The sequence below is a fragment of the Achroia grisella genome, unplaced genomic scaffold, assembly GCF_030625045.1.
Source record: "Achroia grisella isolate CSIRO2021 unplaced genomic scaffold, CSIRO_AGI_Agris_v1 utg474, whole genome shotgun sequence".
In the NCBI taxonomy this organism is placed as follows: Eukaryota; Metazoa; Arthropoda; class Insecta; order Lepidoptera; family Pyralidae; genus Achroia; species Achroia grisella.
Window position 1 is genome coordinate 4,767,600 of NW_026712878.1, and position 13,913 is coordinate 4,781,512.

At 30.9% G+C, this 13,913-nt stretch overlaps 1 protein-coding gene across 1 annotated transcript in view; it reads right to left on the minus strand.

Moving 5' to 3' along the window:
- The window catches only part of LOC131845455 (sodium-coupled monocarboxylate transporter 2), a 45,404-nt gene extending 34,383 nt beyond the window's left edge, over positions 1–11,021 (minus strand). The window contains exon 1 of the mRNA XM_059194520.1: positions 10,925–11,021. The gene's annotated coding sequence lies outside the window, so the exon portion shown is untranslated. The remainder of the gene's footprint in view (positions 1–10,924) is intronic.
- Positions 11,022–13,913: the final 2,892 nt, after the last annotated feature.

The window sequence follows — 13,913 nt, forward strand, 5'->3', positions numbered from 1 at the left end:
AGCTAGTTACTCATTGCTAAGCAAATTTCTTCCGAATTCTTCTCATAAGAGAAAACATATCTAACAACATTTTTTTTTTGTGAAATTAGAATATATCAACATCATCACCATCACTTTTCGAACCTAATACAAATCAATCAGAGAAATATGGATGATGAAATCAGTAACTGAATCAGCAATACATCGCAATATAGTAATGATTTGAAGTAACTCCACTGACGTTTGTTGGCGAAGTTTCAAAATAAATAACAGTATTAAGCCAATATGATCATGTAATTTTCAGAAGCCACATGTGAATTGTCACGTGCTCGCACAGTCAATGGCAGTTGTTTCAGACGACACACATAGCAGTTTACCAGCATACATTAATCCTAATTTTTTAAGTAATTGAAAAGGCTGATAAACAGACGGCCCGCCAGATGGTAAGGGGTAAACGTCGCGTATTATAAGTAATCATATTAGTGTCTGGACAATATACACAGCGCCATCTTGTACCAAGCTAAGCAGAGCTTGTGTTATGAGTACTAGACAACTGATATAAATACATAGATATATAGATATAGATATAACATTCATCCATACTCACAAACTTTCGCGTTTGTAATTATTACATAGTAACAAAGTCGCTGTCGCTATCTGTCCGTCCCTATGTATGCTTAAATCTTTAAAACTACGAAACGGATTTTGAAGCAGTTTTTTTTAAATATATAGATTGATTCAAGTAAAAAGTTTATATATATAATACATGTATATACGGGCGAAGTCGGGGCGAGTAGCTAGTATTATATAAGATTAGAAGATTGTAATAGGTAAAGCATGCCCAAGCCCAAATGGCAAAATGCCAGAAACATCACTTCCTAGACTCCGTTATTGATCAGTCTATGTGATGAACGTGCTATAGTAATAAAACATTGCTGACCATGTATAGAAAACAGTTTCAAGAACGATTGTATAGTATTGTCAGCAATAATAGACCACTGTTCGCGACAACGAAACACTGTTTGCCATCCGCTCGCTGATTCGGCGTTTCATATTTCACTATACACACTGCAGGTTAAGCCTAAAGAGCTTAACTCTGATATTATTTAGTATTTCGGTTTTATACTAGATATTACAGAATAGTATAGAAAATCCTTTATTCAAATTAACTTAATTTAAGCGCTTTTGAATAGTCATAGTTATCTCTTTTTAATCTAGAAGTCATTCGGAAAGGTATCTCATCTCAAGAAGAAAGAACAAAAAATTTACGTATTGCTCTTTTAAATAATAGTTCTAACTTTACAATTTAAGTCGAAAGGTAAATGACTAGCTAATATTTTAATATAACTAGATCTATCTCAGATTGATGCTGTTACCGAAGTTCATTTTAACACTAATTAAACTATATGTACAATTATAATTGTTATATTAAAATATTATTTATAATATAGTTAATTAAATTTGTTATAAGCATTTTCGGTTTCTTCAATTAAAACTAAATGAAGCAATTCATGAAAAAACAAAAGACACAGACATAATTATAAATAAAGTAGGACGTAATAACTGAAAGGAAAGGGCTAAGGTTCATGCCCAGCGGGAACGTTGTAAGAGACTTACATTTGTTGATTAGCAACAGAGATGAATGGAAGAGAAAAACATAATACGCCGACCTCAAATAAATGGGATAAGGATTCTTCCTTATCCCATTTATTTGGGGTCGGCGTCGTCATAGTGATATATGAAACGCCGAATCAGCGACCCGATGGCAAACAGTGTTTCTGCAGATGATGATGGTTGTTGTTTAGCACCAGATAGATTTAGACTAAATGGACAACACAAGAATTCTACTACATTTTTTCAGACACACTTAAGTTAGATATATAAATTAGTATCATAAATGACTAATTTTCTGCACAAGGCTGGTAAAAATCTATTGTTGTTTGTTTCGAAAGACATATACAACCGTAACTCAGTTTAGAGGATAAACGTCCAAAGCCCGAAAGATTTCTTTATTAAAATTACGTCATTCTAAAATATTACGTCATTCTAAGACAGATATTGGTCATATAATTTTACTGTCTTTACAATCTCTCGTTTACTGTCTACGGAGAATCAATGTTTGTTTTGGTATCATTTGATAAGGCTGTATTAGTCATGCGTCTGCCTTATGCACAGATTTTGTGTTCTTAGAGATATGTTAGTTAAGGGACATCGACTACTAACATATTAGGTTTTATTTTTATTTCAGTTATTGTTTTTAAGATTTCAAGGCGTGAGACAAAAGATAGGCTTTCTCTCACTCATGTTATTACCTCCTAAATCTTTACCTCTATCGTAATTAATGTCTACACGTAAAACTGCAATCAGAGTTTATGACTTATAGCATTGATATTATTTTGTTTAATTCTTCTACCATTAACAAGTGTGAGACTACAAATATTAAATGCAGAAACCTAATCACTGCTACTGGCAGCGTTATTACCTTCTTATAGCAACTGCAATCAAAGTTTATGACTTATAGCATTGATATTATTTTGTTTAATTCTTCTACCATTAGCAAGTGTGAAACTACAAATATTAAATGCAGAAACCTAATCACTGCTACTGGCAGCGTTATTACCTTCTTGTAGCTTATCAAATTCTGTCTGTTATTGAATCTGCACTCACATTTCGACACGCTTCTTCTCTGTGTGAGACATCATCAAGCAATGAACACTCGGATATAGCTTTGAAGCCGTTGACTGTTCGACCAGACAGCGACTCGGAATATAAAATAACACCTAATTCGATAAAATAAATTAAGAAACCACCGCTACTGGAAGCATTATTGTCTTCCTGTAGCTTATCAAATTCTGTCCGTTATTGAATCTACCATCCATATTGTTTGAAATAGAAATAGAAATAATCTTTATTCAAATAAACTCATTACAAGCACTTTTGAATAGTCATATTTTGATTCTACCACTCATTCGGAATGCAGATGATCACAAGAAGAATGAGCAAGAAACTTGTGTGTTGCTCTTTTTAATAGATGTTTTTTTTTATATAAATAATTACAGTATAACAAATAAGAGGCATGCAATAATCAACATAGAAGTCGCTACGCACTCATTATTAATGTAATCAGATAATATTGTCAGTGCTATAGATTTAAAGTTTTTCTATAAAAATATTATTATCGTTAACGAATTCTTCAATTTCGTTTTCGTTTCGCCTCTGAACGAGGTATCATCAGGCAATGAACACTCGGATATAGCTTTGAAGCCGTTGACTGTTCGACGACCAGACAGCGACTCGGAATGCAAAATAACACCCAGATTCTTTAAATATACAGTTGAAATTCTAAACTTACAAAATTCGATCCAATAGAATATTTTATCTTAGTAATACTATAAACGCGAAAGTTTGTAAACATTCATCAATCCATCCAGGATTTGTGAATGTTTGTTGTACCTGGCTAATCAGAAATGTCTTTTTTATTTTATTCTAAATTTATAGTTCTTTTATGACTATTTACGACCTCGGTGGTCTAGCGGTCTAGCACATCGCTTTACGTCCGATGGTCGCGGGTTCGATTCCTCGCACGGCACAAACATTTGTATTCATGAGTATGATTGTTTGTATCGGTCTGGGTATTTTCTATGTATAATATGTATGTATTTACGAAAAAAAATTATATCTATGTATTTGTATCAGTTGTCTAGGACCCATAACACAAGCTTTAGCTAGCTTAACTTGGGTCTAGATGGCGCTGTGTGAATTGTCCTGAGATTATTATTATTATTATTTATAGTACAATTTTATTTATACTTCAATTCTGCTTTGTCAATCGTTTCCTACTGTACATCTCCGTATTCCAAGTCTTTTCCTATAGTTTTTTTCTTTTACCTACACACATATAAAAAAACTATAACATTTATTACTCTTTCATGCAAAAACTAATGAATTTTAATGAAACTTTACAATAATATAGCTTATACATCAGAATGTCACAGGCTATAAATTTACGCGGATAAAATCGCTGACACAGCTAGTGTTTGATAATGTAATACCCCTTTTTACAACTGTCCATCATTGTGTTCAGTCCAATGCATCAATAACAAGAGCGGTAATTAAACTGCTATCTTACTGACATTACAAAAGCGAAACTTTGTGTGTCCGTATGGGTGGATGTTTGTTACTCTTTTACGGAAAAACTACTGAATTAATTTTAATGAAACTTTACAATAATGTAACTATACATCATCAGAATAACATATATGCTATAAATACGAGGGTTTTGCGCTAGTATTTGATAATGTAATGCCCCTTTTTACAGCTGTCCATTATTGTGTTCAGTCCGGTGCAGCGGTGCATCAACAAGGGTGGTAATGGATGAATTGGATGGATGTTTCTTACTCTTTCACGCAAAAACTACTAAATACATTTTAATGAAACTTTACAATAATGTAACTATACATCAGAATAACATATATGCTATAAATACGTGGGTTTTGCGCTAGTATTTGATAATGTAATACCCCTTTTTACAGCTGTCCATCATTGTGTTCAGTCCAATACAGCAATAACAAGAGCTGTAATTAAAATGTCATGCCCGCATGGAACTAATTAGGAAAGTGAACGAAAAAAGAGCTACACGTTACTAATTTTTTCGTACCGTATAACGTAGCGTGAAGAATTAGATGAACGAATAATATTAATGGATAAGAATACAAAATATAACAATGTAAGGTAAAGGGCCATATTATGAAACACCTTTTGAGTAGGAGTTGAATATTTTACATTGTTTAAAAAAAAATAGAGTTGAAACATTGAATTTTTCTAAGTTAATAGTTTGCCTGATATCTACTGAAGTGATAATAATTATTATCAAGTGAGTTTTAGTTGAAAATGCTAATAAATTGAATAAAATAACAGACAAGTACATACGGCCGTATTTATGAAACAGTCTAAAGCAACACGTACGGGTGTTCCATCGGGAATGTCCCAAATTATGGAACTCAAAATGAACTGAAGTACTCGCATTAAAAACATTTTTCAGTTACTAATTTATTTATTCATAGTATCAAAAGTTTTATTACTAATTATTAATACAGTTAGATTTAAAAATTATACGAATAAACAAGCAATAAATAAATATTCACTTACAAAGTAAGTATGACAAAAACAGTTTCAAATCTTAGCATTAATAAACAAGATATAAAAACCGAATATACATTTAATTAAACCAAAAATTCAACTATTTCATTTCTTCTTTGATCCTTTGTAGTAATGCGTTCTCTAGTAGCTTTTTCCGTTCATCAGCTATCACTTTTTTCTCATTTAGTAATTGTTTTCTTTTATGTAGCTTTTCTTCTTTAGTTTTACGATCAGTTTCTTTTTTTTAGTCATATTGCATCCATCGATCAGATGTGCCAGCAGAAGGTAGTTTGAGTTTACCTGATGACTCAGCTTTAATCTATTTTTTCTTGACTTCAAATTCAACTCAAATATTAATTCATCACCAACATTACGCTTCAAAATATTAGTTAAATTTAGTCAATTTAAATTACTACTTTCATAAATACCAGAATGAGCTTCAGTAACCATATCTAAGGTTCATTTTATACTATAATTTCATACAGTAATTACCTCAGGAATGGCTGCTTTGTTGAGACTGGGTACTGGTATTTATCAGAGGAGAATATTTATTAGAAGAATGACAATCATTGTTAAGTGTCATGTAATCAATAGTTTTATCATTCGACTTGATTATTAATCAAATTATTTTCTTACTGTTCTGTTCTTTCACTAAAAATTCAAATTTACCAACGTCACTTCTTTGACAGTTTGTTTATTTATTTCAGGAAAACCAACCAATATCAAATTATAAAAATTATACCAAACAATCAAAAATAAAAATAACAATATAAAATAAATCTATAGAATAAAGATATCAAATTCTATAAAAAAAATGTATCTACCTACAAAAATTATTAATTTAAAAACATCTATAAAAATGTGATATGTAGGTGCTTCGTAAAAATTTTGAATTAAATAAAGTGTTATTAATTTTTTCAGGCAGGTTTTCCACTTAAGTATATGTTTTAATTAATATAAAACAATATTTATCATCCAGCTTATTCATTTTTGAGGTTAGTTTTTCATTTTCATAGAATTTTACAATCTATGTACATATCTAAATGCAAATTTTTAGAAATATAAACTGTTCTAACGTAAATTGCTTTGTTGTAATTAATTAACAATGATTAACACGAAATTAACTAAATATTGTCCACTTTTTGCTGTTTCATAATTACGGACAACTAAGAAAATCGAATGTGAGGGGGATGTGGAACACTGAATATACTGTTCCATAAATACGGTCTGTTTAGAAATTTTTGCGGCAATTATGAAACACCTAAATAAAAAATAAATACCTTATTAAAGTACTTTAAATTCATTATCAATCAATAGATAATAAGTCAAACTTTTGATTGACATGTTTCAAGTATTTTTGTATCATTGACAAATATTTCAAATTGTTAAAACAATTGTGATGACACGTGTCATTCTCTAACTCTAAAAGACAGTCTTTTTTCATGCAACCTGACACGGGCATTTCATCTATTTTTTTTTTCTATACATTTTAAGGTGTTTACAAAAATAAATTAATTTAATCAATAAATAGGTTATTAAAGATCATATAGATAATATTATAAATACTGAATACGTTAGAAATTATTTGTAATTCGGATTTTTATCACTTGTTTCATAAACTAGTACAATGTTCCATAATATGGCCCTTTACCTTATTACATTTAAAAAAGAACCTTGAGTAATTGAACGTTTTAACCGAAGTATACTGTATTCTAACAACGCATCAAGCTGTGTGTTTATCTGAATTAATGTTCCCTGGATCTGATACAAATCTATACGTATAAATAAAATTGGAGTGTCTGTTTGTAATATTGAAATAACCGTTTTTTACTATATGGATGTGAATAAATACGGTACATATATGAATAGAATAGAATAGAATAACATTTATTTCATAAAATATAACTTAAATAACATTGTAACTATGACCCCACACTAGGCAATGCCTGTATCGTGGAAATCAAAGCAGGTTTGACAGTTAACGTTACATAGGTACGGCGATCAGAGTGCATATAAAAATTTAGTGTTTATATAATATTAATACTAGTAATATATGACAAAAAATAAAATAAAATAAACAAAGAATACAATAATAAAAATTACAGATATGTATTTGTTAGTCGGCGAGTGTGTGTGTGTATGTGTGTACGTGTGAGTGTGTGTGTGTGTGTGTGTGTTTGAGTGAGTAAGAATGTTATTTGGAAGTGTTGTAAATTCATATAGAATCATTAGAATATTTCAGAATTGTCTAAATTTATATTACGGGTTTTAGTATTTTCTCAGTGTCCTCATATGTCCAGGACATCAGTATACTGTTGAGGAGTGTTTTTAAACCTGATAATTGAGAGTGTTTTATATCAATTAGTTTGCAAATTTGATTGTATATGTGTGGAAAGAGAATTTTTTTGTGACGTTGAGCAAATGATGTTTTAGCCTTAGACACAGGAGCTTTATAGATTCTCTTCTTTAATATATCTTTGTATGTTGGTAGACTCTTCACATATTTGTGCAAATGAAAATGAAAATAACATTTTTTACAATTTTTGCCTGTCTGTCTGTTTGTTCTGGCTTTGTTTGACGGGACTTTTATTGGCAGGTAGCTGATGTAATAAGGAGTTATTACATCAGCTATCTGCCAAAACACGTCCCATCAAAATCGGTCCAGCCATTTCAGAGATTAGCCTGAACAAGACAGACAGAAATTATAAAAAATGTTATTTTGGTGTATGTACCGTATTTATATTCATATGCATGTAGTAAGAAACGATTATTTCAATTTTACAAACAGACACAGCAATTTTATTTATATATATAGATGATACATTTTGTTAATGTACTTGTTAGGCAGAGGTCTAACAATTTGTAACCACTGTAATTGTACTGTAGATAAGATTTTTTTTAACATTAGATTAGAAAAAAAAATACTAACAAATAGGCTTTTGAAACTATATATATATATATATATATTACTAGTTGTGCCCGCGGTTCCACCCACGTTAAATTTCAATAAAAAATAGCCTATGTGTTATTCTAATGCATAAACTATATTACTGTAAAGTTTCATCAAAATCAGTTCAGTAGTTTTTGCTAGAAACAGTAACAAACATTATTATTATTATGATTACTATTATATATATAGAAAACACCTAAATCGATACAAGCAATCGTACTTGTGAATACAAATGTTTGTAGCGAAGAAACGTACCCGCGACCATCGGAAGTAAGGCAGTGTACTCGCTATACCACATAGACCGTCATATTATACATTATTTAATATATAAACACACTCGTGTCACAGGTTTCGTGTTTATACTCCGAAACGGCTTGACCGATTTTGATAAAATTTAATAACTAATTTTTATATCCTTAAGCGTTAAGGATAGCTGAACCAAAATATTATTTCTTTTTTAAAAAATAAAATTATGTTTGATTTGGCATTGAAAAATACATGCAACCCTTAATTTTCACCCTTCTATCACCAACCTTATAGATTAAAATCGATGTTAAAAAATAGTTTTTAACATCGATTTTAATCTATAAGGCAAAACAACGTTTGCCGGTTCAGCTAGTGATTCTATATTATTCTCTACTTGTATATAAACTATGTTATTGGCGTACAATTTACTAATAGATGTAAAATTATCTTATCTGTGCTAATAGGTTCTTATTGGTTGTTTGTTCTCGCAACCACATTGTCTGTTTTATAAAACAATTTTTTTTTCAGACTACTCTAATGCTGTTGGCCGCAGCTGGCCTTTACAGCTTCACCGGACGGTAGGGGGCGAGTGCAGATGGCACTCCAAACCCGCGGAAGGACTTATACTCCCGCCTGACGGATACGACTTTAGTTATAAAACAAGACTGGCTAGGTTTATCAATGTTTCTAAGCTGAAAACCAATCATTTTTAAAGCTACCAGCATGTAACTTATTTTTTAAGTTTTTGATTAATCTATATACATATACATATAAATACAATTAAATAGAATAGAATAGAAAATTATTTATTCAAATAAACTTGTGGCGAATTAACTATTATCGAGCGGCAACAACGTTGTCTAGTTACTACAGAAGAATAGTATAACAAGTTTGTCATTCGAGATTGAATTACCTTCTTGTATAGGTATATATCATTGTAAATATTTTGTTAATATACATAATGTAAATAGCAATTGTTGCAGGTGAATGATACGATGTTGCTGGTCGAGACGATGTATATTACAGATGATGATAGCTGTGTCCCATAGCAATCATTAGACTTATCAAACATACAAACAAACATAAATAATAGCGGTAACAATAAAGACGCTAAAAACTTAATTTAAGCACTTTTGAATAGTCAACATTTTTTTTTAATCTACCGCTTATTCGGAAAGCTGTCTCATCACAAGAAGAATAAGCAAGAAACTTGTGTGTTGCTCTTTTAAATAATCCTTGTAGGTTCACATTTACAAGTCGAAACGTGTGAATACAAACTACCAACCAGCACTAATTTATTAGGGTCAAATATAAAAACACAATAAGATTAAATCAGTCGTAGTGATAAGAGCAGACCAGTCCCTACAAGCAGCACTCGTTCACGAGTATGAGTATACTTGGAGTGTCTGTTTGTAATATTGAAGTAACCGTTTTTTACTACATGCTTATGAATACATATACGGAACATATACTAAAATAACATTTTTTATAATTTTTGTCTGTCTGTCTGTCGGTTTGTTTGTTCCGGCTAATCTCTGAAATGGCTGGACCGATTTTGACGGGACTTTGTTTGGCAGGTAGCTGATGTAATAAGGAGTAAACAGACAAAAATTGTTATTTTGGTGTATGTACCATATTTATATTCGTATGCATGTAGTAAAAAACGTTTATTTCAATATTACAAACCTGTTACAGACACTCCAATTTTATTTATATGTATAGATGTATAGATCAATTACTAGTAAGTATATAATTATTGTGTATTTCACGTGGGATAGGTTTATAATATGTAATCTATACATATAATCAAAGTCTTAGCCACGTATGTCTGTATATTCGCGATAATCTGAGAACTTACTAAACGTATTTACATGCGGTTTTCATACATCTATAGACTGATTTCTTAGAAAGGTTTATATAACTCTAAGGTTTTGTGTAAATTATTTTAATAACGCGTGCGAAACCAGGACTGGCCTCTAGTTCATTATAAATAACTGTCCAAACTTGATAGTAGGTAAAAATACAAAAAACTGAACTTGCCATATGGTTCTATATGAATAAATGTTTTTTTTAATTCGTTTAAATACTTTAGCGATGTATATATGCAGTTTGTTTACACTGTACAGGTTTGTAATATAAAATGAGGGTAGTTGTATTACATTTCGATGATATACTATAATAAATAAAATATTTAACTTTGACCACATCGTTTAAGTCTAGTCATCACTATTGTTTCTTTTCAATAATATTTTAAATTCCAAAAAATAAGTTAGAATTTTATTAAATTAGAAAAACATATATGTATATCTAATTACATTAACAATAACCCCCTTATTCATGCAATATTTTAATTATACAAATCGATTTTAATATTATTATTACCATTTTAATTTAAAGAAGGTCTATTTTACCATAGAAACGTATTTTTAAAAATAAGCAGATAAATAATAATTACAAATAATATAAAGTACTTAAAAAGTTTTTACATAAATTTAAAAAGAAACCACGCACTGTGTCTATGAAACACGAATTTATATTTCAAATTTCGAACATGAAAAAAAAAACAAAATCACTTAATTTTATAATTAATAAAATGATTGTAGTACTCACATAGAATGTCTTCCGTGATTATTATTCTCCAAATAGAAATAATTGGCAGCAAACCACAGATTACCACACGCGGCTGTACGTGAAACGCATGCGTTCCCGAGACGCACACAGCTACTAATGCCGCTCCGTTACACCCACTACTATATACGGCGTACGTTATGTATGTACATGCGCGTAAACACACTACACGGCCAGGGATGGATTTGATTTACAATTATTTATACCTATAAATATCATTGTAAAAACAAAAAATATATTACTGAAGACAATAGCTGTATGGGCCGAGTCCTTTTGCCTTTCCCTGAGATGAAAAATCTGAATCAAAAATAAAAAGGAAAAATATATGAATTTGAAATTGGAAAATTTTAGCTCCATTTTTTGACATTTATGTCAGTAGTTTTTTTAGACTGTGACATGGCAAAGGCCACTCATTTGCACTTACATTAAAACAAATTTATATTTACTATGATATCTGAAAAATATTACTACCAGTGTTTATAAACAATAAACTTTTATTTTATTTATGTAAACGCTGAAAAAGATGTTCGAAGAATTTCTTATGAACAACTTTTATTTTGGCAGTCACTAAAAAAGCAAAGTACTACGGAAGTACAAAAATTCTTAGCATTCTCATATTTTGGAGGAATTATAAAAAAAATATTTTGCATATATATTTATACTTCTAAAAGAAACGGCTTACTTGCAAATATCAGCTATATATATAGATGATATAGTATTCGGATTTACCTCTGCCATAACAAACATATTCTTGTGCATATTTTTCTTGGATGAATATACATCCTAAATATGACGGTAAAATAAAAAAAACGGTCATTTAAAAGTGCTTAAAATTCATTATAATTTAATAGAGATTATTTAATTCAATTTATACATTTAAAGAATATAAATAGATTTATTAATACAATTAAAATAGAATAGTTTTAATAAAAATTAATTAATTTTTTGTTAATCTATGTGATATATATTTTTTATATATATAAAAAAGTAATTCAATTGAGTTTCTTGCCAGTTCTTCTCAATTGGATCTATATACTGAACTGGACGATAGGTAAATAATTATAATATAAAAAAATTGACGTTCATAAGCGGCTAAAAAGTTCTATATCAATAAATGATTTATGATTTTTTAATTATGAATTTGTATTTGAATAATCAATACAGAATTGCAATCTCCATAGTCTTACCATAGACAATAAACTATGGTTTTAATATATTCTAATAATTTCTATAGTTTTTTCTAAATCCGACACTGTTATGCAGTAATTATGCTTATGTTTCTATTACTTATTTAATTAACACCATAAATACTTTACATACTTAAATTTAGTGGATGGTTTCCTATTTCGTAAGGTTCTGTAATATACATATAATATGTAAATATTTACTTCTTTCATAGAAAAAGTATTTACGTAGTAAAATTGCTCTACGATTAAATTATACATTATTAAAATTATTTAAATATCTGTCACAAAACAACCTTCGGATGCACCATGATTTATAAAAACAACTGAGATCCACAAAATACTTGATATTCCCATGGTTAAGGATGTAATTAATGACTGCAGTAACGAATACAAATTACGACTACACAGGCACCCAAATAAATTCGAGCAAGTGCGCTACTTGCAATACATCAAAACGTACGTCGATTAAAGAAAAGGCGTGGTATATTTGACCAAGATAGTCGGACAGGACTTTTTAAGAGCGAGGAGCTGCTCTACTGGGAGCGGCAGTCTACCTGTTGTATACGGAACACCACATCTGCTTATAGTCCACGTGACTGATTGCAAGATATCTAATAGGAAAAAAAAAGAAGGAAAATATCAGACCCTGAAACAATTTGATTAGAATCCGTGACCTATATAGAAAGGATATGACTTAAATTTTGCAACGAACAACCACATTGTGGAATCCTTCCAGCAATGGTATTTCGGAACTGATGCGATATTGAAACCTTCAAGAATAGAGCTTATTCCTTTTTAAAAGGCCGGCAGGACATTTGCAATTCAATCACTTACAATCAGGTGAGCCGCAGAATCATTTGTCCCCTGTGCTAAAGAAAATACTCAACTAATGCGAGAGATGATAGCAGACTTATCTGTTATTAAACGTCAAACTGCAGATTTGGCCAAGCAGAAGCAGAAGATATCTCCTCTGGAAAGTATACACTCTATCCTGAAGACATAAAAATCATTGCTCCTAAGAATATCCTTCAATTCTTGTCCCTCACAGGTCGAGGTAGCGAACTTTGACAAGACCTATACAAGGGGGAGAAGTTGATTGTTAGTAATGCGGATTGATAACCCCATTGCTTGCAATATACCATGTCAGGTCGACCTCCACGCGGTTCCCCCTGGAAACCATCGTGTTAAATTCCTAGTGAATTTGTCACGATGGGCTAACTGACCTGACCTCGTGGTCATCTTATCATCCTCCACTGGTGCCCCGCCAGCGTAAACCGTTAGCGCAGGCGGGTGCACAATTCCATTAACATCCACAAAAAAAAAAGACCTATACAAGTCGGAGTGTTACAGTTCTAAGCATCTGACAATAGCCCAAACAAACCAACCAATAAAAAACCCTGATAACTGGGCATGTCAAATGCTGGGTTTACGGGGCAGGGGGTTGTTGGTACTGTGGAAATTTCTAGAAAAGCAAATCAGATAGAACTCGACGCGATTCTCCCTGGAAACTATCTTGTATAATTCCTGAAGAATTTGCCACGACGATCTAAACGGTCTGACTAATACTTCATATCATCCTCCACAGATGCCTCGCCAACGTAAATTTTTAGCGCAGGCGGATTCACCATTCCATTATCATCCATTCTATTATATAAGCGTTCACTATGATGTCAACATTTCCCAACGTTATTATAAGAATACTTATAACTACCACATTTTGCTTATAGCGATAAGACCGCCTTTTGTTCATAATTTTCTATTTATTGTTTTTTTTTCTCTTATTG